This window comes from Manis javanica, chromosome 9, assembly GCF_040802235.1.
Source record: "Manis javanica isolate MJ-LG chromosome 9, MJ_LKY, whole genome shotgun sequence".
NCBI classification, from domain to species: domain Eukaryota; kingdom Metazoa; phylum Chordata; class Mammalia; order Pholidota; family Manidae; genus Manis; species Manis javanica.
The window spans coordinates 37006917-37019654 of NC_133164.1; the positions used below are offsets into that span (position 1 = coordinate 37006917).

General features: G+C 33.1%; 1 protein-coding gene across 10 annotated transcripts in view; it reads left to right on the forward strand.

The window, feature by feature from the left end:
• The window catches only part of PCDH9 (protocadherin 9), a 904506-nt gene that overhangs the window by 179631 nt on the left and 712137 nt on the right, over positions 1-12738 (forward strand). The window lies entirely within an intron of this gene.

A 12738-nucleotide genomic window follows, 5' to 3' on the forward strand; every position in this document is an offset into this window, starting at 1 on the left:
CTGTCTGCATAGAAGAGGAATTGAATGTGTTGGCAAGGGATGAGCACATATTTTATCAGAATCTTCTAAAAGGGAAAATCAACATGTTTAGAGCAGGAAGGAACCAAAATAACATTGCCTTTCATTTAAATATAACAAAATGTCAAAAACCTTGGAATTGACATTTATCTACTGCAGTTCATTTTCACATTTCCTGTGAATGTCTCAGTTTCCCAAAGTTGCATGGCAGTTTGATCTAATTCACATGATGTGATTTTCATGTTTCTTTTGGAAAGCCGATATTAATCAAAGGAGGAAACTGAGAATGCTGTTGATTGCAGTGTTGACTTATCTAAGGGCTGAGAGGTTACTAAGTTTAGAGCTTTGTGTGGAAGAAATTTGAATGGCTGGAAACCTGACATGGGAAATGTACTTTAGTTTATGAATGCAGTTAAAATATGAAACTGTGGGGACAAAACCAATCCCATAGTACTCACATTTTGTATCAAATGCCCATACATTCCGTCGTTGCCCCCAAAATATCCCTTCTTACAGTTGTGTCTGAATACATTTTGTTTTTAGTGAGATGTGGCATTTTATGTTTTTCTCTTTTAGATTTAGAACAGACTGTGACTCTACCAAAATGCTCATGTGCTGTTCCAATTTCCATCAATGGCATGAGTAATCACTTCGAAAAGAGAAATCTATCAGCTTTGAAATATTTAAGAGTTGTTTTTTCTTGTCATATTTTAACATTTTATTGTTAGGAACAGTTTTAATGACTTATGTCTGTAAGTTGTCAAAGTTAAAATGAGGGTATGGTCAAATAACTTTATCAGTTGAGAAAAATCAACCAAGGACAAATATTGGGTTATGTCCTAAACTGTTAAATATTTGTATTATTCTGTGTATAGGTAAGACAAGAGGTAAGACATCATTAGCAAGCAAGCTCTGGATAATGTTCTAGAAGTAGTACAAATTTGCTTTGATTTATCTTTTCCTCTTGGTCTTTGAGATTATTGTAGAGTTTCATGGGGAGATTTCTTGATCCCAAATAAGTAAATCTAGGTTCAAATTTACCTAGGTGCCTTAGCCTAATGGCATCTGTTTTGCCCCTAATGAGCAAAAATTTAATATGTAATCCTAATATATACCTTAATATATAATTATGTATTACATGTTTATTTGAAAGAGTTTTTGTTTTTATTGTAGTCCATTTTCTGATCTTAGTTTTAAGAGTTCCAAAGGTAAGAAAAACATGTAAGATTGTGATGAACATTTGCAAGTATTTGATTAAGAAATTAAAATTTGTATATCAATTCTATGAATATAATTTGTCTATCATGAAAATTCTGAGTAAATGCATTGGGAAAATTAAAATAAGGATTATATTTTCTGATGTGTAATATAATATAATGCATATAAACATTGTATGTAGCACACTCGTGTAATAATAAGACATTTTGGTAAGAGATGCATGTATTCTATGTGACTTGTAAACTTTGGACAATATGTACCTGCTTCCTGAACCGAAATTTATGAAACAACTAAGCAAATTTGTCAGCTTGGAACTTCATAAATACCAAGAATAAATTAGCTATTATTTGATAATAATTTAACCTGCATTATTTTCCCTTTAAGCTTCAAAAAATAACACAGGTACACATATGTACCTACATGAATATACACATATATTAATGTGTGTATATGTATATATAAACCTCAATATTCCCTGGGCTCAGAGTGCTACAGGTAGAGCATAGATCTGTATACACCGGTTTGTGTTTTTGCTTCTTTCTGTTGAACTGAATGTGCTAGAACATCATCAGTAAAATGCCACTTCACGTGTATTGAAGACTTTGGTATGAATGGATACCAAAAGTGGCATAGGCAGGATAAGTATATTGAAAATGTAAAGAATTGGCCTTAAGTTACTATATTCATATAACATTTCATATATTTCAAATAACATATATAAATGTTTAAGATTATATCACTATCCATTTTATTCCTAAAAATTAAAATGCTATCCTTTTGAAGTTTGTAAGTTGTAATAGAAATATTCTTATAAAATAATTTTAGAGTGTGAATTTCTTTCTAATCCTTGTTCTCATCAGTGAATAGATGTTTATCATCACTGAATGGAAATGGACATTAAGTGTTCAAAGAATACTGCATGTCTTACCTCATGAGACTGTCTTATAATGATTTCAAAGCAAACATTTCTTCAGAAAAAAAGACATTTAATAATTTCATATCATAGAAAGTAGAGAAGTAGGCAGGTCCAGGAATCAGTGACTCAATCATGTATCTGTAGCATTTGTGAAGCGTACAATTTTGAAAATTCTCTTGGCCTCCCTTCAAGGTCACAAGATGACTGCCACAGCACTGATCATGCCCTCATGCCATTGTTCCAGGAAGAACATTTAAGCACATTAGCAAAATCTTTATGTACAGCCATACTGTATAATGCCTCGCAGATCCTATGACAAAATTTTCTCCTATCATTGTTTTGTTTTTTCCCTTTTGTCTTTCAGTGTCTCATCTGTGACAGGTGAACTCAGCTGGTCTCTTAATTTTGCAAAAACACTTACTGACCAATGGGTTAACTCCTTCCCCTGCCTTACTTTTTCCTTGTTATCTGATGCTGTCATTTATATAACATTGACTTCTCATTGCAGTCATGTACAGCTATAACTATGGCAAATATTTCATTATCCTGCTTCAACATTCAGCAAAAAGATAGATGCACTATTTGATAACAAAATCATAGCAGAGAGAGAGAGAGAGAGAGAGAGAGAGAGAGAGAGAGAGAGAGAGAGAGAGAGAAATCCTAATTCTCATTGGTCTGAGGGTAACTATTATAGCCTTCATGTTCTTAATTCTGTGTATCAGGAATGGCAGAAAAGGTGGACTGTAAGTCAGGGAACTGAGTCCAGCTTGTATTCTGGGGATTTCCTGATGTCTTGTAATTATTTTATTTTTCACTATTCATCACAGCAGTCAAGAGGTAGCATTTAGAAGAAAAATTAACAAGCAGACTAAAAACATAGGCTAGTTATGAGGAAACATGAGAAATCAGTACTCAGCTTTTGCAAACTATAAAAACCACACTGGTATATCTACAGATAATCACTGACTTGTATTGCTTCAAAACCCAGCACTAGCTGTACTTAGGAGGCAAGCTCTTCACTTTATTACTCAGTAACTTGCAAAAAACAGCATCAATCCTATTATATATTAAGAACTATCTTAAGTTTTATGCCCTTTATATAATATAGCTGATGATACTCATGTTTTATAGTTTTAATTCAGCCTAAAAAATAGCAAGGACATTTGCCCAAATTATTCTTACAATGAGTCTCATTCAAACTGTGCTAATAACATGTACATTTCTTGATTTTACATTCAAACCTTAGGACAAGGGATATCTTTTATTTTTAATATCAACAGAATTTTTCCATAAATACAAATAATTCTTCTCTAAGTTGTAAATATCTGCTTATTAAAACTAAAGTTTTAATTTCAGAAGCCATTTATAAATTACCTTCATACCTTCAATCCATGACTGCTGTTGTTTTTAAACGACTTCAATTGAAAGCTCAATGGCTAATTATAAAATTCTTGTTGGTGCAAATGCACCTGCACTATGTATAGAATTGCTCCTCTATTAAAACTTTTTTGAACTTTAATTCTGAAATTCCCTATATTTATCAATGTGAAGTTGAAGTACAAGACCAGAAGGCTGTGTCTCTTTGACAGGCATAGTTTCCAAAAGTGGCCTCTTTTAATTCCATGATAATAAACCAGAAAAAACATAAACATCTACAATTCTCCAAAAAGTGCACTAGCAAGGCAGGTGTTTCAGACATAAATAATGGAAAAAGCTATCAAAATACCCAAACAATGGAAAATCCAAAGTTTTATAGAATTCTGTTTGTAAAATGAATTAGTGGACTTTTTGGGGGGATGTAATATTTCAATTGGATTTTACAGGTAGGAAAAGAGCTAAGAATTCTGGAAGGAATTGTTACTGTGAATTATAGAAAATATGGATAATATTTAACTTTATTATATATATATATATATACACATATTTTAATTTATTGAAGTAACTTGTTTTTTTAATCTGTTGCTCATTACAGAAATTATGGATGTTTTCCACATTAGGTTACACTATGGTCTCATTATTGGTTTTTAACATGTGACTGGAAACAAAAAGAGGCAACATTACTCTCTCTCAAAGCTTTCTATAAATGCTCCCATTTTTTTCCTCCTTTATGTTTTGAATACAAAGTTAGTTTGAAGCAGTGATTTTTTTTTCCTCTAAAAATGTCACTTTGGAGACCATAGCATTTAAGAATAGGGTTAGTTATTTTGTTTCTTGGATCAGTGGTACTAGGAGTTTGAATAGGTTACTGTGAATGACTTGATTAAAATACTAAACAAACTTACTTTAGGAGTTGCAGATGTTTTGGATCTTCTTATACCTGCTATTTTTTATTTTATTGTCAAAAATTTAAAATTTTGCTTTCTAACTGGTAAGGTAACACCTTTAATCAATAATGAGAGAGGAGTGAAGGTAAGCTTTAATCTATGGAGAAAGACCCACAACCTTCAGATTGAAGGCTCTTAGAAGGTATGGAAAGTAAATTATTCCTTCCTTTCATGAAGAGTATGTGGGGCAGAAGGCACCTGGATTCTGGCAGAATTACCGTCCATCTCCGCTGAAGCTGTCTAGTATAGGAAAAAAGAGCTGGCTTCCAGAGACGTTTCTAAGCATTCTCAATTACTAGAACCAGTATTTTCTTCTACTTTGCCCATTTTTGTCCATGGAAAGTGTTGCTGTTGTCTAGGACTACAGCTTCAGAGCAGGGCATGCCTGAGACATTTCAGATAAAATGTAGTCTTTTCTCTGATAATGGGATCACTAAGCCAGCAAAAAAGTGTCTAACTGGCTCAGAAACGACCAATTTGTGGCTGTCCCGAGGTCTCTATTAATTTTTACAATGGTTTTGACAGGAAGATAAAGGGTTCTGACTTGTGTCCAAAAATTATTCATTAAATTGAGAAGTTTACCTAGAAAGAATAAAAAAGTAATCATAGAAAAATAGACTAAAATACTTAGAATTTGGGAGTGGAAAAAGGAGAGTCATGAGAGGTTGCATTAGGTGAGTAGTATTATTTATGTTTAAATGTTCTCGCCAGAATTTTGATCTGTTTTACTGCTTGGAAAAAATGATGAATCAGCACAGTTCCATAATGCATATTGATCATTCAAAGGCACATTGTAAACTAAAAGATAGAACAACTCAGTCAAGGCTCTTAAAACACATGCAGGGAATTCTGCCAGTAAAGGAAGCTGCTTTCTAGGGAACACAGGGATATATTAGCTATTGAATGAAGAGGTTAACCACTGAAGAGCTATTTTAGAAGGGATGGACCAACAGCAGATACTGAAGAAAGATACATCATTCTCCATGACTGAAAACAGACTTCCACGAAAGTCTACATAGGGTATTTTGAAGAATTAAATAATTAGGAGAGATAACTTGTAAAAAACTGCATCAACGTTCTTTTTAAGAAGCCAGGTTTCCTACTTTGCACAGCTTGTCACGTATAAATCCATCTAAGGACAAATTGGAGGAAGATATTTTCCTTTCCGCTCTTCCTTTCTGATAAAAAAATTCCAACATTTTAAGTATTTTGTCAGAATTATTATTTTATCTGTCTTGCCTTGATATTATGAATTTCATGATGGCAGATCATTTTTTTCTCATTAATTTTGCATAATCAGTGTTTAAGTCAAAATATTTATTGAACAAATTAAGAAATTGATATAAACTATTAAGAGATTTATTTGAAACTACAGAATTCATATGGGTTATTTTTAGAGGAAATCTGACCTCAGGCTAACATAATTTTGCCAGAATTATCCTTATGAAATAATTCAATTCTCATAGTCTACCTTAAAGTAAGAAAGAATAAAAAGTTCTTTGAAGATGCTAGAATATGTCTAGACCTCACTTATATTTGTATGTAATCCATCAAATTAAGATGTCATTTATTCTAAGGTGTTTGTATATATTGTAAATAGGTATTTAAAAAAAGTATAAGTGTAGATAGTAACATGTTAGTAAAAATAATTATGCTTGCTTTTTAAAAGAGCATAGCACAGAAAATAGAAAAAGTAGGTATAAATTCAGCTACACAGTAATGATCTCAATACTATATAGTAAAATAAGATAGTATTATATAATATATAGCATTATATTATATATCATAGCATTGTATTTTATATATATGTGTATCTATGCACACATATAGTACAAACACATATATATGTGTGTATATATAGATACATATATCTATATATATATACACACACACACACACACACACACTTTAACCTACCTTCATCTGAGACTTTTAAAATTGATTTACTGAGGTAAAATTGACAGAGAATAAAATACAGTTGTTTAAAATTTAATTTGGTAACTTTTACATGTGGATATATCTGTGAAATCATTGCCACAATCAAATAGTAGACATGTCCAACACACACAGAAGTTCCTTCAAGCCTTTGTAACCACTTCTTCCCATCCTTTCCCCAGGAACTTTCAATCTATTGTTTTAGAAATGGGCTTGCTTGTAACTTACTATGGGTGGCTGTTCAACAAATGTGAATTAAGTAAATCAGTAAGTTCATGCTTTTCATGAAAAGAGATTCTTTTCAGAGAGGATAACTTAGCCAATTTTGTTGTGAATGGCAAGATCCTAATTATACTTTTGAATATCTGGAAAGAAAAAGATAAAGGGGCTCCCCTCAATAGCAACAGATATTTTTTAACAAGAATAATTCATATTAATTTTCTTAGATATCCCAGGTCTTATATTTGAAATAACTTGGTTTTGATGTTGTATTACACTTGTCCAATAGTCTAATAAAGGCCTATAAAAGATGGCCTGGATTTTCATAGGAGAGTTAATATAAAACAAACAACCATTTTCGTCTGTACATTGAGAAGAAATAACATAGAAAAACAGCACCACGAGTAGATAATTACTTTTTTTCACCTTTTGTATGTACACACAAGACACAGATGTGTTTATTATACATTTCACTGATATAAAGAATGTGTAACTCACGATTTACAAATAATAACATATACTTCATGGTAAATTCTGTATAACCAGCTGATTCTTACAGAGTCTTTTTATTAATTGGTGGCAAATGACAAATGGATATACTTCTAACATCTGTGTTGGTTGATATTTTCATTTATAAGTAAAATAGAAATAAGACAAATAGAAGACATACTTCACTCATTCATCAACATGTGAGCATTTATTTGTTTATACATATATAAATATATAAAGATAAGTTTTCAAATTCTGGAAAAGTATTTCATCAATTTTTCCTGTTACTTGCAATATAACAGCTACAGATATGACACATTTATAATCAATATTTAATCCATCACTCTTAAGTCTAGATAATCATTAAAACAGTAAAACAAGGCCTGATGTGTAGTATTTACCAATTTTTGTTTTATCAGTCCTCCCACCATGGTCCATTTCAAGCTATAAACATATTACCAAAGATGGAGTTGATGAGGGATGCACTTAGCACACTATTATACTATTGCCACCACATACTTAGGAGATAGATGGAAAACTCTAAGCAGCATAGATAAAAGTTAGTAAAACAATGATTTTAATATACTTCATTAAATTAAATATTTGTATGCATTAATTTTTAATAATGACTGTGTTTTATAACTGGCTCACATAATTTCACTTAACACTCTAATACACCACTTTAACAGCTCTAATACACCACTGCCCATACAGGCTGCACTCCTTCCTACACAGAGAAACTATAATCAATGGCCACTGTGTATTATTATTATTTTTTATACAAATGGTAGGATTTGTTTCTTTCCTATGGCTGAATAGCATTCCATTGTGTATATATATATATATACCACCTCTTCTTTATCCATTCATCTACTGATGGACACTTAGATTGTTTCCGTATCTTGGCTATTGTAAATAGTGCTGCAATAAACACAGGGGTGCATGTGTCTTTTTGAGTCTGAGAACGTGTATTCTTTGGGTAAATTCCTAGGAGTGGAATTCCTGGGTCAAATGGTATTTCTATTTTTAGGTTTTTGAGGAATCTCCATATTGCTTTCCACAATGATTAAACTAGTTTACAATCCCACCAGCAGTGTAGGAGGGTTCCCCTTTCTCCACATCTTCACCAGCATTTGTTGTTCTTAGTCTTTTCAATGCTGGCCATCCTAACTGGTGTGAGGTGATGTTGTATTGTAATTTTCATTTGCATTTCCCTGATAATTAGCAATGTGGAGCATCATTTCATGTGCCTGTTGACCATCTGAATTCTTCTTTGGAGAATTGTCTGTTCATATACTGTGCCCATTTTTGAATTGGGTTATTGGATGTTGAGGCATGTGAGTTCTTTATATATTTTGGATGTTAACACCTTGTTAGATATGTCGTTTACAAATATATTCTTCCAAATGGTAGGATGGCTTTTTGTTCTGCTGATGGTGTCCTGTGCTGTACAGAAGCTTTCTATTGATATAGTGCCATTTGTTCATTTTTACTTTTGTTTCCTTTGCCCAAGGAGATGTTCAGGAAAAAGTCGCTCATGTTTATATTCAAGAGATTTTTGCCTATATTTTCTTCTGAAAGTTTTATGGTTTCATGACTTACATTCAGGTCTTTGATCCATTTCCAGTTTACTTTTTTGTATGGGGTTAGACAATAATCAAGTTTCATTCTCTTGCATGTAGCTGTCCCGTTTTGCTAATACCAGTAGTTGAACAGGCTATCATTTCCCCATTGTATGTCTATGGCTGTTTTGTCATATAGTAATTGACCATACATGCTTGGGTTTATATCTAGGCTCTCTAGTCTGTCCCATTAGTCTATGGGTATGTTCTTGTGCTAGTACCAAATTGTCTTGAGTACTGTGGCTTTGTAGTAGAGCTTGAAGTTGGGGAGCATAATCAACCCAACTTATTCTTCCTTCTCAGGATTGTTTTGGCTATTTGGGGACTTCCGTGGTTCCATATGAGTTTTAGAACTATTTGCTCTAGTTTGTTGAATGCTGTTGGTATTTTGATAGGGATTGCATTGAATATGTAGATTGCTTTAAGCAGAATGGCCATTTTGACAATATTAATTCTTCCTATCCATGAGCACAGGATGTATTTCCATTTATTGGTATCTTCTTTAATTTCTCTCATGAGTGTCTTATAGTTTTCAGTGTATAGGTATTTTACTTCCTTGATTAGGTATTTTATTCTTTTTGATGCAATAGTGAATGGAATTGTTTTCCTGATTTCTCTTTCTGCTAGTTAATTGTTAGTGTGTAGGAATGCAACAGATTTCTGTGTATTAATTTTGTATCTTGCAACTTTGCTGAATTCAAATATTAGATCTAGTAGTTTTGGAGTGAATTCTTTAGGGTTTTTTATGTACAATATCATGTCATCTGCAAACAGGGACAGTTTAACTTCTTCTTTACTAATCTGGATGTCTTTTATTTCTTTGTGTTATCTGATTGCCATGGCTAGGACCTCCAGTACTATGTTGAATAGAAGTGGGGAAAGTGGGCATCCTTGTCTTGTTCCTGATCTTAAAGGAAAATCTTTCAGCTTCTTGCTGTTAAGTATGATGTTGGCTGTGGGTTTGTCATATATGGCCTTTATTAGGTTGAGGTACTTGTCCTCTGTACCCATTTTGTTGAGAGTTTTTATCATGACTGGATGTTGAATCTTGTCAAATGCTTTTTCAGCATCTATGAGATCATGTGTTTTTTGTCCTTCTTTTCATTGATGTGGTGGATGATGTTAATGGATTTTCTAATACTGTACCATCCTTGCATCCCTGGAATAAATCCTACTTGATCATGATGGATGGTCTTCTTGATATATTTTTGAATTCGGTTTGCTAATATTTTGTTGAGTACTTTTGCATCTATGTTCATCAGGGCTATTGGTCTGTAATTTTCTTTTTTGTGGTGTCTTTGCCTGGTTTTGGTATTAGAGTGATGCTGGCCTTGTAGAATGAGTTTGGAAGTACTCTCCTCTCTTCTACTTTCTGGAAAACTTTAAGGAAGATGGGTATTAGGTCTTCACTAAATGTTTGTTAAAATTCAGCAGTGGAGCCATCTGTTTCAGGAATTTTGTTCTTAGGTAATTTTTTGATTACCAATTCAATTTCCTTGTTGGTAATTGGTCTGTTCAGATTTTCTGTTTCTTCCTTGGTGGGCGTTAAAAGGTTGTATTTTTCTAGAAAGTTTTCCATTTCTTCTAGGGTATCCAATTTGTTAGCATATAATTTTTTATAGTATTCTCTAATAATTGTTTGTATTTCTGTGGTGTCCATAGTGCTTTTTCCTTTCTCATTTCTGATTCTGTTTATGTGTGTAGACTCTCTTTTTTCCTTGATAAGTCTGGCAAGGAGTTTATCTATTTTGTTCATTTTCTCAAAGAACCAGCTCCTGCTTTCATTGATTCTTTCTATTGTTTTATTTATCTGGATTTTATTTATTTCTGCTCTAATCTTTATTATGTCCCTCCTTCTACTGACTTTGGGCCTCATTTGTTCTTCTTTTTATAGTTTCATTAATTGTGAGTTTAGACTGTATGTATGGGATCATTCTGTTTTCCTGAGGTAGGCCTGTATTGCAATCTTTACCTCTTAGCATGACCTTCGCTACATCCCACCGATTTTTGTGGTGTTGAATTATTGTTGTAATTTGTCTCCATATATTGCTTGATATCTGCTTTATTTGGTCATTCATCCATTGGTTATTTTGGAGCATGTTGTTAAACCTCCATGTGTTTGTGGGCTTTTTCTTTTTCCTTGTGTAATTTATTTCTAATTTCATACCTTTGGGGTCTGAGTAGCTGGTTGGTACTATTTCAATGTTTTTGAATTTTCTGAGACTCTTTTTGTGTCATAGTGTATGATCTATTCTTGAAAATGTTCCATGTGCACTTAAGAATAATGTGTATCCTTCTGCTTTTGTGTAGAGTGTTCTGTACATTTCTGTTAGGTCCATCTGTTCTTATATGTTGTTCAGTGCCTTTGTCTCCTTACTTATTTTCCATGTGGCTTTGTAGTGAATGGAGTGTTAAAATTTCCTAAAATGAATCTATTGCATCCTTTTTCTCCCTTTAATTCTTTTAGTGTTTGTTTCACATATGTAGGGGCTCCTGTGTTGGGTGCATAGATATTTATAATGGTTATATCCTCTTCTTGCACTGACCCATTTATCATTATGTAATGTCCTTCTTTGTCTCTCATGACTTCCTTTGTTTTGAAGTCTATTTTGTCTGATACAAGTACTGCAATACCTGCTTTTCTCTCCCTAATAGTTGCATGAAAAATCTTTTTCCTTCCCTATACTTTTAGTCTGTTTATGTCTTTGGGTTTGAAATGAGTCTCTTTTAGGCAGCATATAGATAGGTCTTGTTTTTTTATCCATTCAGTAACTCTATGTCTTTTGATTGGTGCATTCAGACCATTTACATTTAGGGTGATTATCGATAGGTATGTACTTATTGCCATTGCAGCCTTTAGACTTGTGGTTATCAAAGGTTCAAGGGTAAGTTCCTTACTGTTTAACAGTCTAACTTAACTCATTTAGTATGCTATTGCAAACACAATGTTAAGGTTCTTTTTTTATTTTCATCCTCCATTCTTTTTATATTATGTGTTGTATACTGTGCTCTTTGTCTATCCTTTGACTGACTTTGGGGGTAGTTGATTTAATTTTGCATCCATATTTTGTCTCCATATATTGCTTGATATCTGCTTTATTTGGTCATTCATCCATTGGTTATTTTGGAGCATGTTGTTAAACCTCCATGTGTTTGTGGGCTTTTTCTTTTTCCTTGTGTAATTTATTTCTAATTTCATACCTTTGGGGTCTGAGTAGCTGGTTGGTACTGAGTAGCTGGTAGCCCATCCTCTAGAGCTTAGTAATTAATTGTTCTGTTTCATTTACTGTCTTTTTATTTCCTCTGGTGACAGCTTTTTAGCCTTAAATACTTCCATCTATAGCAGTCCCTCAAAAATACACTGTAGAGATGGTTTGTGTGAGTTAAATTCTCTCAGCTTTTGCTTATCTTGAAATTGTTTAATCCCTCCTTGAAGTTTAAATGATAGTCTTACTAGTAGAGTATTCTTTGTACAAGGCCCTTCTGCTTCATTGCATTAACTATATCATGCCACTCCCTTCTGGCCTGCATGGTTTTTGTTGAGAAATCTCATGATAGCCTGATGGGTTTTCCTTTATATGTGATCTTATTTCTCTCTCTGGATGATTTTCATATTCTGTCCTTATGCTTGGTTTTTGCCATTTTAATTACTATATGTCTTTGTTTTGTCCTCCTTGGGTCTCTTGAGTTGGGATATCTGTGTACCTCCATGGCCTGAGAGACTATCTCCTTCCCCAGATTGGGAACACTTTCAGCAATTACCTCCTCAAAGACACTTTCTACTGCTTTTTCTCTCTCTTCTTTTTCTGGTACCTCTATAATGTGAACATTATTCTGTTTGGATTGGTCACACAGTTCTCTCAGTATTCTTTAATTCCAGAGACCATTTTTCTGTCTGTGCCTCAGCTTCTTTGTATTCCTCTTCTCTAATTTCTATTCCATTTACAGTGTCCTTCATTGTATCTTATCTGTTTTTAAATCCCTCCATTGTGTCTTT